This window comes from Mustela nigripes, chromosome 14 (genome assembly GCF_022355385.1).
Source record: "Mustela nigripes isolate SB6536 chromosome 14, MUSNIG.SB6536, whole genome shotgun sequence".
NCBI lineage: Eukaryota > Metazoa > Chordata > Mammalia > Carnivora > Mustelidae > Mustela > Mustela nigripes.
In genome coordinates, this window is record NC_081570.1 from 91,785,599 (window position 1) to 91,799,582 (window position 13,984).

Sequence of the window (13,984 nt, forward strand, 5' to 3'; positions counted from 1 at the left end):
ACCCTGGACATTGCTATTCTGTGTAGCATGCTTTAATTTTTATTTTTTGTGCTTTGTACCATAGGGCAAATTTATTAAAGGGCATGTTTAAAAAGATGTATATGAAATAAAAACAGTTCAGGGTTGACCTTTGGTTGCATAAAGATTGAGTTTGCATAAAAACTTCCAATCATTCTGTCTCACTAATACATGGAGCTTCTAAAATTGGAAGGGACTTTAGAGAACACCCCTTCTAAACCTTTTACTTTCTTCTGATGAAGAAACTAAGGTCTTGAGGGGTAAATGAATTTGGTCAAGGTCACAATTAGAAACCTTTCAGGGCCAATAACAGCTCTCAGGTTCCTGAGTTTCTATTTGGTTTCTCTTGTAGGAAAATCAAATCTCTATTGTGTAGAAATTTGTTGGACAGGTGCAGGCTATGTTCACAAAAAAGCCACATTCATGGTGTGGCCAACGTGGGTCTGAGCAGATCTGCTGTGACCTGAATGTCCACCCACTTCTCAGGGGCTTAGGCTGGCCCCTGACTCTGGCCATCACAAGGCTTGACATAGCCATCTGTGCCCAAGAATACTTGACCACTCAGCGGAGCAACACCGTGGTCACAAAGTCTGGGAAAGAAATACTGAAAGAGACTAGAAGAGCATCTACCTTGTTCCCTATGCAAGGTACCCAGTGTTACCCCTGCTTTGTGGACAAGAAAACAGTTTGGAGGAGCTGGCAATGGCAAAGCATACACCCGTCTGTCCACATTGTCACATAAAGATGGGGCCCACCTTTTGCCAGTTTCTAAATCCCACAGGAGTGTATTCATTTGAGAAAACTTTTTAGGAGAAACCTGGTTGCAAGCAGTTTTGAACATGGAGTGTTTAGCCTTCCAGGCTCCCAGATTGTAAAAAAAGAACCATAAGATATAGGTCAAGCCAATTCCAAGAGCAGATGCTATAAGAAATGCCTGTTTTGATTGGCTTGGGCCTCTCTCTCTGTCCCAGTAACTATAGCCCAAAGAACTGGCACAACCTGGTAGGCTTAACCAGTCTGGGTTTATTTCTTGAACTGATGGTTTGGTCATCTCCTGAAGTATATGGGCTGGGTAGAGGAGGAGGTAGGAAGAATCCCCTGACAAAATCTGAATATTATTAGGATGGGAAAAAGGAAATGGGTACTGAGTAATCAGCCAACGTGTATCTAGTACGTAGCCCACATTTGGATATACCATAATTTATTCAACATAATTTATTCACTACTCTTGTACATTTTTGTTCTTTGTTCTTGATTTTGTTCTTTGTTCTTGATTTTCACTCATAAAAGTTTTCCCTGCAACACACTCCTCTGTAGCTCCTCTGTGTCCACATCTGTGATTGATTTCCTAGGAAAAATTCCCAATGTTGAATTGCTGGGTCAACATATATAAAGGTTTGACTGATCTGCATAAATTTTCTTCCAGAAAGTTTGTTTCCCACCAGTTAATAAGCCTCATAACACTAGGAGTTGTATGTATGCCTATGTGTGTTTTTAATTTCTGCTAATTTGATAGGTGAGAATCTGTGCTTCTCAAATAACATTCCACAGTAGCGTCAAGAGTATGTGAGGTCATGGAAAAATACACCACATGGAACTTAATGGAGCTTCACTTCTTTCAGATTTACAGAAACTATTATTTTTACATTTAATGATATCATAATATAGAGTGAAAAATCCATACAAGTTTTATCCATAAAACATGAATCTTCCAAGGTATTTCCTGTTTACAGTGGGATGCATCCAACTTCTCTCTCTTCCCAAACATCCCTGAATCTTTGAATGCATATTCACTTTTCTTTGGTAGAAATTTCAAGAAACAATTGCTCTTTACCAGGATTCTCCTGCATAATCATTCATCAAACAAAGCTGTGAAGATGCAAGGAGATAATGAGAGCCCTGGATATAAACATCTTAGCAGAGACATGAAGTAGGAGAAAGAGCAAATGGACAGAAGATGAGAAAACCTAACACTGAGGGACAGTAATCAAGTAGTTTCATCAAGGACAAAGAAATTACTCCAGAGCTTTAATGGTAGAGCGGCGGCCTACTGTTTCCAGTGACAGAATCCAAGGCTCCTGCCTCCTGCCGCAGGAAATCCCAGCCTGCTGTAGCCAGCAGATGGGCAGGGACATGAGGCCTGACTGCTTCAAGGCCCACTGTCACAGGGAAACCCTTGTTAATTCTCAGCAAAAGCCCATCCACAGACTTTTTGTGGTTATTGAATGTCACTTATCTGCTTAAAATGGCTTGAATTGTTTTGCTCATTAGAATCACTTGGTATTTGGAATGCAGGAACATTCAATAAAAACTCCAGTGGTGAATAAAGAAAAGGTAATATCCAATTAAATTCTTTTACGAATACCAAAGGTCACTGTGAAGACATCACGGATAGGTTTTGTGCTCAACTAATTTTCCTAATAATCATAAAATTACTGTTTTCTTCTGGGCCATCCCAAATGTAGAAGTTCCAAAACACTCCAGTACGTTTTGATGCATAGCAGCTAAATTAAAAATCTATGCCCTCGTGGCTCTTCAAAAAGACAAAATCCAAAAGAGACTTCAAAAACAATACCACCAAGGAGTTTTCACTTGATGTACAACCAGGAAGGAGCTTGACTGTACCCTTAGGAATGCAGAGTGTCCATTCAGGCATGTCCACGGCTGGAAGCTAACCCCAGGTGACATGTAACAGCATGGAGGTGACATCTGGAATAAGATAGTTTCCTCCTCTATAAATATGGATGCAATAGCCTGTGTGGACATTCTCTATTTGCCCCTAGATCCACTCCTCACTCTGCCATGCGCCATAACAGGTTGATCTTTAAGGTCTGCTCCAACCAGAGCCCCTTGAACCTCTGGCTTATGATTGACCTTGGCTAGTGGGAGGCGTTGGGAAGGACTGGTGGGTGGGAGACATTGAAGCAAAGCTATTCATTCCACAGCTTTATTGGGCTGAGGGTTGGCAGTGAGTGGTCTCAGGCTGTCTCTCCCAGCTTCCTCCAGGTCTCTAGGCTCCCAAAGCTACTCATTCCCTCTTTCTCCTTTGGGTTAAGGCCCTTGTTCTCCACTGTTGCTAGACCAGGGAGCTTCACCAAGCCTCACTGGTTTCCTTTAAGCCTGCCCTGAGTGCTGTAAATAGTCTCTCCATTAAAGTCTCGATGGCTCATGTGACATGTGTTTCTTGCTGGGACTATGGCAAAGGCAGCTCTCAGAGATTTTATCAAACAGCATGAGATGTAATTCTACAAAATACACAGAAAAAGTACTCAATTCTCCATAACCCACACTCCAAATAGAAATGAGCACTTGACCAGCCAATAATTTATTTGAGTTTTTAGAAATGTTTTTTACTATCTTCTTTCAGAGATGCCTCCTTTTTATAAAATGTCATTCTGTTGATGATTTGGTGTCCTTTCCAGTTCTACCCCAAAGGAGCTGATAAGTAGCACTTGATACATAAGTTTACTCTTCTCTGAGGCCAAGGGTATTGGTATTATGTGCGGGAAGTACCTAATATTCAGGAAAAAATAATATGACATTCAAGAACAGATAAGTCACTCTCAAAATGCCCATTACATGTTCCATAAGGAACAGTTAGTGCCACTAGCAAGGATATTTGCTTTGTTTTTTGACTCTTCATAATAACTATATTAGGCAGATTAAAAGAGCTCTCTGGCACTTCTAACTCTAGTATTTCAATAAAACTTTAGATGTCTATCCTCCAAACACCTAGCAACTCCCCCTCCCCCACCCCATGTTGTGCCTTTATTTACTTATTTTCTTAACATATAATGTATTATTTGCCCCAGGGGTATAGATCTGTGAATCATCAGTCTTACACAATTCACAGCACTCACCATAGCACATACCCTCCCCAATATCCATCACTCAGTAACCCTATCCCTACCCCTTATCCCCCAGCAACCCTGTGTTTATTTCCTGAGATTAAGAGTGTCTTATGGTTTGTCTCCCTCCCGATCCCATCTTGTTTCATTTTTTCCCTCCCTAACCCCCACTTCCTCTGCCCTGCCTCTCAAATTGCTCATATCAGAGAGATCATATGATAATTGTCTTTCTCTGATTGACTTATTTTTCTTAGCATGATACCCTCTAGTTCCATCCACATCATTGCAAATGGCAAGATTTCATTTCTTTTCATGGCTGCATAGTATTCCATTGTGTGTGCGTGTGTGTACGTACACACCACATCTTCTTTATCCATTCATCTGTTGATGGACATCTAGGTTCTTTCCATAGTTTAGCTATTGTGGTCATTGTTGCTATAAACATTTGGGTGCATGTGCTCCTTTGGATCACTATATTTGTGTCTTTAGGGTAGATACCCTGAAGTGCGATTGCTGGGTCATAGGGTAGTTCTATTTTCAACTTTTTGAGGAACCTCCATGCGGTTTTCCAGAGTGGTTGCACCAGCTTGCATTCCCACCAACACCGTAGGAAGGTTCCCCTTTCTCCACAACCTCGCCATCTGTCGTTTCCTGACTTGTTATTGTAGGCATTCCAACTCGTGTGAGGTGGTATCTCATTGTGGTTTTGATTTGTATTTCCCTGATGCCAAGTGATGTGGAGCACATTTTCATGTGTCTGTTGGCCATCTGGATGTCTTCTTTGCAGAAATGTCTGTTCACGCCCTCTGCCCATTTCTTGATTGGATTCTTTGTTCTTTGGGTGTTGAGTTTGATAAATTCTTTATAGATTTTGGATATTAGCCTTTTATCTGATATGTCATTTACAAATATCTGCTCCCATTCTTATAATTGTTTTTGGAATTGTTGACTGTTTCTTTTGCTGTGCAAAAGGTTTTGATCTTGATCAAGTCCGAATAGTTCATTTTGTCCTCATTTCCCTTGCCTTTGGTGATGTTTCTAGGAAGAAGTTGCTGCAGCTGAGGTTGAAGAGGTTGCTTCCTGTGTTCTCCTCAAGGATGTTGATGGATTCCCATCTCACACTGAGGTCTTTCATCCATTTCAAGTCTATTTTTGTGTGAGGTATAAGGAAATGGTCCAGTTTCATTCTTCTGCATGTGGCTGTCCAATTTCCCCAACACCATTTGTTGAAAAGACTGTCTTTTTTCCATTGGACATTCTTTCCTGCTTTGTCAAAGATCAGTTGAGCATAGAGTTGAGGGTTCATTTCTTGGCTCTCCATTCGGTTCCATTGATCTGTGCATTTCTGTTTTTGGGCTTTCTTTTTCAACATTCCTTTGGTTATTTGGGCTCTTTTCTGGTTCCATATAAATTTTAGGATTATTTGTTCCATTTCTTTGAAAAAAGTTGATTGTATTTTGATAGAGATTGCATTAAATGTGTAGATTGCTCTAGGTAACATAGACATTTTTAGAATATTTGTTCTTCCAATCCATGAGCATGGAACATTTTTCCATTTCTTTGTGTCTTCCTCAGTTTCTTTCATGAGTACTCTATAGTTTTCTGAGTACAGATTATTTGCTTCTTTGGTTAGATTTATTCCTAGGTATCTTATGGTTTGGTGTGCAGTTGTAAATGGGATTGACTCCTTAATTTCTCTTTCTTCTGTCTTGCTGTCAGTGTATAGAAAAACAACTGATTTCTGTGCATTTATTTTATATCCTGACATATTATTGAATTCCTGTATGAGTTCTAGCAGTTTTGGAGTGAAATCTTTTGGGTTTTCCACCTAAAGTATCATATCATCTGTAAAGAGTGAGAGTTTGACTTCTCTGCCAATTCAGATGCCATTTATTTCTTTTTGTTGTCTGATTGCTGAGGCTAGGACTTCTAGTACTATGTTGAAGAGCAGTGGTGATAATGGACAGCCCTGCTGTGTTTCTGACCTTAACATCTAGCAACTTAATATGAAAAGTCCTAAATTACATGGAGTTTTTTATAGCAGAGAATATGTGAATTCTTAACTCTTCTCTTTGAAACCGGTCTCAAGAAAGAAAGCAAAATGCTTTCAGATACTTCTCATATGAGAAGATCTGGGGCTACATGATGACACAGGGATATTCAGAGCATCAGGTGTTGGACAGAGTGAAAGTTATTAATTGATAATTTTAAATAGTCAATGGGTATGTCAGCCATGGAAGTAGAATCAGTGTAAGTGTTACAAGATAAAGGATTCATTATAGAAATTAGATCTCATACAATAGCAGATATAAAGGTCTGGCAAAGCAAACTGAAGGATAATAAACACACTACTAATTAGCCCTCTTGAAGCACTGGTGAAGTGGGCAGGGCAGAATTTGTAGGAATATCTAAGAAGCTAAGCACATATAGCTGGCCATGGGCCACCAAGAGGAAGTTTATAGAGATGTCTTGGAATCTGTTGTCCCCATGTGATGCTATCTGTGTGCATCCACAGTAGTCAAGCCTCCAGTATTAGGTGCAGCACTACTGTTGGTCCACAGGGCCAGCAAACAGGAAGAAGAGCTAGAAGCTGAGTGAAGGAGAGTCAGGAAAATCTGGACCCACTGGGCTCCCTGCCCATGACCACTTGGACCTTGTGATAAAAATTAATGGAAAACCATGACATTGAATCTTGAACCCTTTTGTGAGTAATGAGTATACTACTTCCTTTCCATCCTCCAGCCCTCATCTAAGTTCCTTGGTTGGCTCTCATTTGGAGCCATAGAGAAGGGCATTCTGGGAAATGTATTTTCCATATTAATCAAGTCAATACACCATAAACCAGCACAACTCATTCCTTGTTAACTTGGCATCTATATACTCCTCTGTAAGCAGACTGAATTTCTAAATGAAGACAATTATGAAAGCAGGCTTCTACTTAGTGTGGTACACACTGAAAGAAGATACACAAAGTCTCCTATGTCCCTTTATTTACCTCTTGGTGATAGTCATTCCTCTTCTAGCCAAGTCACACACTCCTACTCTGATAGCATGTAACTCAAATATTGAATAGTAAGGTTAATCATTATTAATGTATCTTATGATAATTGAAGAAAAATTGGCTAAATATCTTCCTTTCTTTTCTTTCTGGCTGCCTTCCTTCTTTCCTTTCTTATCTATCTATCATCTACCTATCCATCTTCTATCTATCCAAATACATTTATTTATATTAAGTCAAGGAAGACTTAAATAAATAAATCTTACCACATTCCTCCTTTCTACAACTGGTCATGTGATTATAACTGTTATTTCTAATTTTCTTCCTCCACTATTTCAAATTTCTTTTTTCCGCAGCTGGTCATAGTTTCTCTTTGGGTGGGGGTCCCCGAACTTCATGCATGAAGGGTTTAAACATTATTGGAGCTTACTGGTTTGATTTGTCACAGCTTTCCATTAATTTTTATCACAAGTTATGAGGATACTACTAGGCACCCCCAGAGGAGCTCTGATTCTAAATACACTCTTTCTTGACCTACTGTGTAGTGACTTAATTTCCCCTTGATAGGATCAATTACCCCAGTAGACTAACCTCCCTTTTGCCTGTTGGTTCAGTGTCTTGAACAGCCCAAAGTAATGAGGTGGCAGTCTCACCTTCAAACTTAATGGATTTGTTGAATACCCTGATAGAAACATTATGACCTCAGGAACTAAAGATTCTAAACCAGAAGAGCCTAAAACTATACGGATGACAAGCAAAATTTTACTAAAGGGCACTAAGGGGGTAATTGTAAAGGACCCATTCTCATATCTACCATTTCATTTTCAGATTTGAAAATCTTGGCTATAGGAAAAACAACAGCCCATACTGGTCCCTGATTTGGGGTATATACTACATCCTGGAAAAATACATACATACATTACTCCATTGTTGCCAACCAGGTGGGACCATAACTGAATCTTTAGTTTTGTCATGTCAGCTGCTTCAGTGTTATGGGAAATATGGTAATACTAGTAAATTCTGTGAATGCGAGACCATTGCTGAACTTAATAACAAAATGAACTCCTTGGTCAGAAGCAATAGATTATAGAATAATGAACTATCTGTAGGTGTAAATCCATAGATGATGACTTTGGCAGAAGCACTCTGGGCAAAGAAGCTTAATCCATATACAGAGTTAAGTGTTTATTCAAGGGAGAATAAAGCACTGCCCTTCCATGATGGAAGTGGTCCAAAGTAATCAGATGGCTGGCTGACTACCCTGGGGAATGGTGCCATATTTGACATTGAGGTTGGTCCCTGCTGCTGGTGTATTGAGTACTCATCACACGCTATGGTGAGATTAGCCTTGAAGAGAATTCCATTTGGCTGAGACCATGAATATCAATACCAATAACCAATAAAAAACCAATTAACTACCAAAGGTTAATCAGAAAATTAGACCCATTATGATTGTTACTGGATAAGAGATTTATTACAGAATGAGACCTTACACAAGTATGGCAAATATTAGGGAAGTTATATCTAGAAAGGAGTTGGAGGAACAAAGATAAAGTCACTAACTAGTTCTCCTGAGACACTGGTATAAGGTAGACAAGTCCAGGCTTGGGGAGACTCTAAGAGCCCTACTGGGGGCACAAAGGGGAAGCTTTTTGATAGGTCTGTAGGAAGCATGGCCACTGTGTAGTTCCACCTCTAAGGATCAGCAGCCAAACACTGGTTTTAAAGGAAGGAGTCAGATCTAGTAGCCAGAAAGGAGAACTAGATAAAGAATGGAGAAAAGAAATGATAAGCAGAACCCCTGGGCACTTCTGAAATTTCCTCTACATATTTGTCAGCAAGACCTTCTGAGAGTAGTAACTATTGCTTTACTTCTGCTTTTCAAATTTTAAACAAGTTCTTGTTTTGCCCAACACTACTCTGCAGACATAAGGGAAATGGGACTTATGGGAAATGTAGTTCCATACTCACTAAATTGACATGGCACAATCCTGCACTGCCCCCAGAGAAAGAAGGCCGATTAGCCATTTTTTCGTTCGTTGGTTCATTCGTTCGTTCATTCATTCATTCTCACAAACAACAAATACATTGTGCCAGTAACATCCTAGGCATTCATTTTGTAGAGCTTAAAACAGTCTTAATGGAACTTAAAGAATAGTGGGACAGTGGGACAGACCTAAGTACATTTCAAATATTCAAATCTATACTTACAAACATGATAGAGTAGTGATGGAAAATAAGATAGGCCTGAGAAAGAAAATGACAGAGGAAGAACAAATTAGATTAGGCGGTCAGAGAATACTCTCCTGATAAATGACATCTAAGCTGAGACCTGAGAAATGAAATGTACAAGGAAATGTTTTAGAGAGAAGGAAGACTAAGACATCTCCAAATGTTTTGAAAGGAGCAGAGTATGCTTGCTACCACCTCTCCCTCTCCCCGCTCTTTTATCTGGAATCTGCTCCAAACAATTTTATTTTACTCCTTCACTAAAACTCATATCAGGATGAGCATCAGACCCCCAACTGCCAAGTCCGTGGTTAATTTTCAGCCCTTATCTTACTCAATCTCTTACCATTACTTGCCACTGATCTGCCTTCCTTCTTGAAGCATTGTCTTCATCTGGCTTTCAGAATATCATTGTCCATCTCTCCCTACTGGAATGTGCTATGCTCCATGACACAAAGAACATTAGCTTGTTCACTGCTGTATTTCTAGTGGCAAGAACAATAGAGGCACAGAATAGGCACTAAATACTTGATGAATGGATTAGTTTGGGAAGAAACAGCTAGTGAGGTAGGAAAGGAAAGAAGAAAGAATGGTATTCTAGGAGCTTTGTGAAATAATTATTTCAAGAAGAAAGTTGTGGCCAACAGTTTAAATGCTGCAAAAAGTTGATTCTGGATTTGGCAATGTGGAGTTTTTTTTTTGGAGAAGGTTTTGGTGGAGTGTTGAGGTCTAAGGTTGGATTGAAGTAGGTTCAAGAAAGAATAGAGTAAGAATTAATGTTAGCAACTTTATCCAGTTGTTTTGAAGGATGTTCCTCTAGAGGAGATCGTAAAATGGACAGCAGTCAGAAGAATACGGGAGGAAATAGAGCTTTTCCTTTTTATTTATTTTTTTGAGACGCTTATTTGTATCCTGATGAGAAGGTCTGGTAGAGAAATAAAGTCTGAATTTGCAGCATGGAAAGGGAGTAAACATTGAAATGATGTTCTTGAGGACAGAAGAGGAATGGGTTTCCCTGTGTCAGTGAATTGGTGGCTCTGGAGAGGAGCATGGGCAGTTCATGCAACAACAAGAAGGAAGGATGTTGGTGATGTACATAGATTGGTAGGTGTGGTGGGGAAAGTTTGTAGATGGTCTTCTGTGATTTATTTCCATTGCTGGAGTCTCCTCCACCCAAACTGTAAACACTGGAGTGTCCCAGGGCTTAGTCACTGGCTTGCTTCTCCTGCACTCATTTGTTAAGAGGCTCTCATTTAGTCCCATGACTTCAAATATGCTGCTTATCTCCAAAGCCTGCTCCAACCGCTCCTCTAACTATAGACTCATACCCAACTGCCTACCTAGCATTTGTGCCTAGATGGCTAACAGCCATCTTAAGCTTTCTACACCCAGGACTGGTTTATTGCCACTTTTCCCAAATTAGCTGCTCACCCTTCACCAGCCATGTATCACACCATGTATCACACCAGCCATGTATCACACACACACATCACAACCATGTACCACACACATACACAGCCATGTATCACACGTATGATACATGGCTTAAACACTATTTAAGCCAAAAATGTTGACATCAGCCTTAACGATTCTTTTTCTCATCATTCTACATTCAAGCCATAGGCAAGGCCAGCAGGGCTTCAAAATATATCTGACATCCCAATACTTCTCACATGTCCTGTGACATCATCCCAGTACAACACACTATTGTGTCTCACCTAGGTTACACAATAGCACTTTTATGGACTCTCTTCTTCCTCTCTTTTCTCCCTTTGAAAGTTTTAAAACTTCCACCAAGAAGCAAGGAAAAAAAAAAATCTGATCATGTCACTTCCCTACCCAAAACTTTCCACTGGTTTTCCCCCAAAGTAAGACCTAAAGCCCTTACCATTATCCAGAAGGCCCTAGATGATTTGGTCCATGGTTAGCTAACTTATCATCTTCCATCCCTTCCCTTGCTCACTCTGCTCTAGAACCGCAGATCCACATGCTGTTTTTTGGAAGTACCACACCAAGCCCACCTTGCCCCGGGATTCTACACAGGCTCTTCCTACAGTGCATTATTACCCTGATACCCACACAGCTCCTTCCCCCATTTCTTCAGATCTCTGTCCAAATATTCCCCAGAGATGTCTTCCACAGCTACCATGTCTGAAGTAGTACTTTCCTCTTACTGTCTCCTTCCTCTGCTTTGATTTTCTTCGTTGTATTTATCGCTTCCTGATCTTATGTCATCTGTATTTGTCTACTGTCTGCCTGCCCGCTCCTGCCACTGTAAAGTAGGCTCTATCTGAGGAGGGATTATCTGTTTCATTCACCACGTATCTCCAGCACTCATGCACGTGGGTCTGTACTCAACACATGCACTGAATAGAAGGGAGCTGTTGAAGAGTTTTGAAGAAGGAAATGATGTGGTGCCTGGGTGGCTCTGTGGGTTGGTTGAGCCTCAGATTCTTAATTTCAGCTTGGGTCATGATCTTGGGATTGTGAGATCAAGCCCTGTGTCTGTCTCCATGATCAGCACAGAGCCTGCTTGCCCCTCTTCTGCTCTTCCCCCCACTTTCACACTCTCATAAATAAATAAATAAACAAACAAATAAATAAAATATTTTTTAAAAAGAGAAAGGAAATGACATAAAATTATCACAAGATTGGGTAGGGGCAAGAATGGGAGTAGGGATGACAGATGGGGGCTCTTGCAATTGTCTAGGTGACATGAAGTTAACTTGGAATGAGGTGGAGGGAGTAGGAATAAGAAGAAACTGATTCAAATCTCTGCCTTTAAATCTGTCCATTCCAATTTTGTTGGAGCCTCAGTTCTCTGTCACACTTACCAATCTGATTCCCTGGCCAAATCTTCACTGACTGGCTTGATGCAGAAAGATAGAATGCGAAAACCAGAAGTAGACACAGTAATGATCAATTTGGATGCCTTCATCATACAGAAGAAGAAACTGAACCTCAGAAAGGCTACAGGTTCCACTCAGAGTTTCTTGGCTTATTAGTGGAAAGTGGCAAGACTGAAAGCTTCTTTGCCATAGTCTCGCTCCTGGGCTCTTCCCACCACCCCCATCCTGTTAGTCGTATTACAGAATTGTCTTGGAAAAAACTGTATGTAATTTTAACATCTTCAGAACTTCGAACGTGCTAATTGTTTTAAAAATAACTTATGTGATTATAAGTTCAAGTTGGACATTTTGCATAATTTTAATTGTATTTCAGGCCGTGCTCAGAAGTCCCAAGAGAGCACACCAGATTGTGGTTTTGGTCTTCCTGCTCAGCCGCTTTGAACTGATGGTGGAGCAGCCAAGGCATTGTTCCAGGGTTGTTAATTTAAGCTTTATCCCTCCCCTCTTTCCTTTAGGTTCCACTTGCAAATGCCATCTTCCAGGTAGGGGACCTGAAAAAATGGGATCATGTCAGTTATTTTAAGGAAAATCAAAATAAACCGTGTGATAGGAGTAGACCAGACAGACTGAAGAAAGGTAAAGAAAACAATTTCTTTTACACGAAGGTAGATTCATTTCATCACATATCATTAATGTAAATTTTCTTCTTCAAACCACCCAGGCAACGATATCTCATCATTAAGTGTAATAAACACCAAGGGCATTTCCCACCTCTCTACAAAACCACGGCACTCTTTTCCTCCCTTCTTCATATCATGCAGGTTTAATTTGCACAGAATTCTGGAGCATTCCATTAATTCACTTAAATAGGTTGCTTGTTCCTAATGAGCTCATCGCACAAAAGTGCTTAGGAACCTTCCTCTCCTGGAGAGAAGATGTGTGATCCTGACACCGAGGGTGAGGAAAAAAAAAAAAAAAAAGGAGGGATAATTCACTTGGGGCTGAATGCTGAGAAGCTGAAAAATACATGGATAAAAGTGGTATTATTTCCACTGGCAACTACTTCAATTTCTACTAAAGTTCTTCCTTCCTTTACACCCTGCTGGGCTGAGCAGCACAGAGTCTGGGCATGCTCTGTGGAGCGGTGGGGCACCCGCCTCTCTCTGGCATTTTCCTCCCGCACCGTGCTGCCTCTTCTCCCTACTAACCTCTGCTGAAGCTTTTATATGTTTTAGGAAATCTCTCTAGTAATCTGAGAATCTAAGAAAGAGAGTCATTATGGGCTGAACTGTGCCCCTCCCCCCACTCTACCCCACCAGATTCACATGTTGTAGTTCTAGCCCCCAAGACCTACAACATGACTTGGTAATGGGAGCCTCAGATGTCACTCATTAAGGTGAAGTCACACTGGAGAAGGGGGAGACCCTCACCCAATATGACTGGTATCTTTACCTAAAAAGGGGAAATTGGGACACACCCAGGGGAAGATTAGCATTCTCCAGCACAACCCAAGGAACCACCAGAAGCTCAGAGAGGACCCAGATTCTTCCCTCGTGCTTTCTGAGGGAGCCTGGCCCTCCTAGTACCTCGATCTTGGACTTCTGGCCTCCAGAACTAGAAGACAGTATATTTCCGTTGTTTAAGCTACTGAGTGAATGGTACTCTGTTAAAGCAGCCCAAGCAAGCTAAGACAGGCGCTTCTTGGAGAAAAATGGCAAACAGGGTTGACTTCAAAGTCTCGGCTCCACCTCAGTCCATGGCATTCAGTGCTTGCTTTCTGAGACAGAAATGGGATCACTTCATGCCCCTGCCTCCAAACTTCCAATGGCTTCCATCTCCTCCTTTACCACAAGACCTGACCAGTCACCTTCTTTGACATCTTCTCCCTCCCTTGTAACTCTCTCCAACCCCTGCACCCGACGATTCTTCTCCCACCACCATGCCCTCAGCCACATATTTTTCCTTCTCACGTAAATTTAGTTTTTCTCAAATATAATTTCCTTGACTGCCCTCCAGAGAATAACTCTCTTCCCTTCCACCCA